General features: G+C 39.8%; 1 long non-coding RNA gene across 1 annotated transcript; it reads left to right on the top strand.

Moving 5' to 3' along the window:
- Positions 1-3,884, top strand: LOC122660266. The gene is made up of 3 exons (XR_006332656.1): positions 1-163; positions 232-245; positions 3,873-3,884. It is a non-coding gene; the product is annotated as an uncharacterized LOC122660266 (long non-coding RNA).
- Positions 3,885-4,174: the final 290 nt, after the last annotated feature.

The raw sequence follows: 4,174 nt of genomic DNA, 5'->3' as shown, positions 1-4,174 counted from the left end.
TATAAAGGGAGAAGCAGCACCAGTATTGTGAGAAGCAATGCCAACTAATAAAAACTATCGGCATCATAGTGGTTTATAGATATGGCAGGCTATATGCTTCGTCTTATAGTTATTCTATTGGGGTTTTCTCACCTTATCTCCTTGAATACTGTCCCAATAGTAAGTAAATCTTTTATTGACTCCACTTCCTCTTCTCCATTTCCTTAAGCCTTCATTGTTTTATGGTTATAGGAACTAGAAGCCTAGTGGGGTTAGGCGGGTTGTCGGGAGTTCAGATCTGCTACCCACATGGGGACGGGTGGGGACAGATCTGATCCCTCCATGGGGTGGGTAGCTGATCCAGATTTGGTGGTCGCAGGGGTGCGCGAAAGGATGGTAGTGGGTGGTGACGGGGTAGGAACAGGGGTGGAATTAGGGATAGGGGTGTGCGGGTTGGGGGCGGGGGCATGGGAGGCTATGAGGGGTTATTTTACATAAGAAAAACTGTTGGATTTATGTGTCCATCAAACCCGGTTCGGTCCGGTTCAATCCGATTTTACTTTGTATTGAACCTTTATACATTTTGGTTTAATATTATCACATGCGATATAAACTTTTTGAGCATTATGTGTCCGGAAGTTTTTTACTTAAAATGGTAGTCATGACTAGGGTTTGGGCTGGGCACCCTTATCATATGATCGTCGCATTGGGTATGCCTAGACATGTGATGTTAGGGTACGAATGCGAGTACTCACATGATCGATGTGTGTATTGGCGAAGAATCTACTCTGTCGATTCCCTCATGTATTACTGTCAGATGTAGGAAGGGATAGACATGTGTCACCGACAGCCTTTACCTGAGGGAACCCTGTCGCTGCAAAGTGTAATCGCATTCTTTGGTTCGTCAATGACTGAGACTCAAGTGAGTCAAAGCCGGTGTTCTGGGAATGCGTGAACACTTTGTGAGTGAAGGAGTTACTCAACATGGTCACCACTGCCCGATTGGGGAACACCAAGATTGAGATTGTCTATGTATGGTGGGATCGGAATCTGGATCCAATGCCATTTTAGAAATGGTTTTTGCAAAATCTATTTTACATAAAATAATAGATTATATGTAATTATTTGAATAAAGTGTTTTATCGAGTTTTGTGGGACCCGATCAGATACGCAGACATTCTTATATGGACATGTACTATGGAATGGAGTTTGGTAGTACAAGAGTACATGCCCTAGATTCCATAATGATGGTGTTGATTAGTGGGGGGGGGTTGTACATGATAATTTATTATCATGTAGGGAGTTATTTGGAATTTGTTAAAATAATTGGTTCTTTATTTAATTAATGGATATGGTGCTAATGGTAATTATTCATAAATTACATAAAGTGATTAATTATATCATTCCCTATTAGATTCTGCTTCTTCACTAATTAGAAGCACTTTGAGTTTAAACAGAACTGCCAAACAAAGAGAGAGAGAGTCAGACTCTCACTGGGTTTTTTATTTTCCCATCCAGGGTTTTAAAAAACCCTATTATTATATAAAGGGACCAAAACGCAGAGGGAGCATACAGTGCTCCACTTTTTCTGGCTGCCCCCTCTTGGATGTGTTTTGGTCTCCCATCTCTCTCTTGTGATCTCTTCTTCTTCTTCTTGTTGGTCTCTACTGTGTTTGAAAGTTAGGGTTTTAGAAACCCAGTTCTGTGCTTGTAGAACTGAAGAGGATCTGGGATTGGCTTGAAGAACCTTGGTTGCACCATTGGAGGTTCAGATCTATTTACTTGGAGTGCTCATTGGAGGAAGAACCATTGTCTATTGGAGGAGCAACACTTGAGGCTCATCAGGTTAGCAATTCTTTGTTAATTCCTCTTGTTTTTAATTATTGATTATTCATGGGATGCAAAAGAAACCCGAATCGATTTGTTTCCGCTACGCATTCGGGTATGGAATGGATCCCTCTTTCCATTAGATGGATTAGAGATGAATTTTTTCATGTCTTTTGGGTTCCATAATTCCATGGGACACAAAAGAGAAGGACAGGGCATTGGTTTATCAGACCAAACCCTGATTGGGATGCATCAGGGTTCCCATGGGCGACCATGGGAAACCCTAAAATTAAAATAGGGAGACCATGGGTAACCATGGGCTAACCCAGGGGGTGCAATACCCTTATTGATTTACAATTGGTTTCCCAGGGGAACCATGACATGATCCCAGGACCGTAGTTTGATCTACAGTGTGGTATCAGATCCACCTTTCTCACCCATGGATATCATATAATTAATTGGATGTAATTATTATATATGGGATGCAATCTTTTTATTCATGGTAGAATATGGATAGATGTTTTTACGTTTATAATGGTTGTAACAACCTTCCCATATGCACATGGGTGGTTACAAGGTAGTTATTCATGTAACAACCTTGCTATGTGCACATGGGTGATTATGGTTGTTGTAACAACCTTGTCCATGTAAGATGATGGAATTTTATTTTTGTAATATTTTTATTTTTATTCCATCATAGGGTTTAAAACCCATTATTCCAGATTTAATATAAATAAATAAAAATTCTTTGTACCCAAGATTCCCTATGGTGCTAGTGGCTGCTGCCTATGGTGCCAGTGGCTGCTGCCTACGGTGCTAGTGGCTGCGCCATCGGTGCCATGTGGCTGCCACCGATGGTGCCTTGTGCGACTTCCGCCAGAGATGTTTGGCGCTGTTTTTCCCTCCAAAATAAAAAAAAAGGGTTTTTATTTGTTTTATTGTTTTATGGGTTGGAGAAGAAGATGGGTGAAGAGATTCTTCTCTACACTCACTTGGGAATAAATTGGATTCTATTGTGAATTTGGGTACATGTTTTCACATGAGATGTGATGTTTTATTTCTGGAATGATCCATGATTGTGGGCCCCATATATAATGTTACATTGTCTATGTGATTATGGGATTGACTATCTAATAATGTGGATGGTAATTTGATGTATGTGATGCATTGGGATTATGGGTGGATGTGATGCTTCTCTCTCTTTCTCTCTCTCCCCCTTTCTTTTTTATAAGCAAATGTACTCCATCCCATGGGCAGCCCAAAATGGTGGGTTGATTTCTCCATGCGGGGTTTCTTTATTATGGAAAGAAAAGTGTATAGAATATTTTTCTTAGGTTTCCATTGTAACTTTAGAGGAGTTAGGACTCCCAGGGCATGTTGATGATGATCTACATATGACGCTCAAAGCTTATGGAGATGCAAGTCACCTACTTTGAAGACATGATCAAGCAGAGGAGATGATCGAGGCGTGGCATCCATGGCATGATTGATGCACCCATAATTAAAAGAAAGTTATTATTGGTTTTATTTTTATTGGGAGGGTTCTTTAATTGCTTCTGATAAAAATGTCGTCATCCCATAATCACTTTTAATTAATGTTGATTAATTATGTTATTTTATTCCATCCATGGTATGTATGTGAGAGTTGTTTAGTCCCTCTTTGATCATAATATATGTATGATATGGACTAGTCTAAGTTAGTAGACATGTCCATGGTCTCCTATTGAAGATAAATGTAAAGATTGTATGATATGACCCCGCATTCACCGACAGGACATTGTCAGGCTCATTATCACATGGTTATCTATATTTATCTCTATCTAGATACATTAGGATATGGATAGTAAGAGGGTACTGCAACAGTGGGCCATCTTTCATGATTCCATGAATCTAACTAATGCAATAGGTAAATGCATGACTTGGGTGTATGTCAACCGACAGGATCTGGGCATGACACCCAGGTGGCCGAAAATATTGGAAGCCTATGAGGCAGACAGCTTAGTCCACACTACCACGGTATGTATAATGAATCCCGACAGGGTAAGTTATGCATGCAAGGGTTGTAGGTATCCAATTCATTTTTTAGGTCATGAGGGTGACCTAAATCATGAAAGACCATTGATGTGTATGCTCAATTTTTATCAATGGTTGTTAATGTTCATGTGTTTTTACTTGTACATGTGTAGATTATTACTCAATGGCTGTCGTTAATTCCAACCTGTTAACACTCATTAGCGAATACAAATTAAATGGTACAAATTATATCGATTGGTACCTGAGCATTAAATTGCTCCTGACTGTAGAAGGACTATACACAGTTCTCGATGAACAAGTTTCTCCTTAACCCGACCCAAATGATTTTGAGGCA

Source organism: Telopea speciosissima, chromosome 4 (genome assembly GCF_018873765.1).
Source record: "Telopea speciosissima isolate NSW1024214 ecotype Mountain lineage chromosome 4, Tspe_v1, whole genome shotgun sequence".
In the NCBI taxonomy this organism is placed as follows: domain Eukaryota; kingdom Viridiplantae; phylum Streptophyta; class Magnoliopsida; order Proteales; family Proteaceae; genus Telopea; species Telopea speciosissima.
Note: the sequence above shows the minus strand (reverse complement) of the source record. Positions and strands in the feature narration are given on the sequence as shown.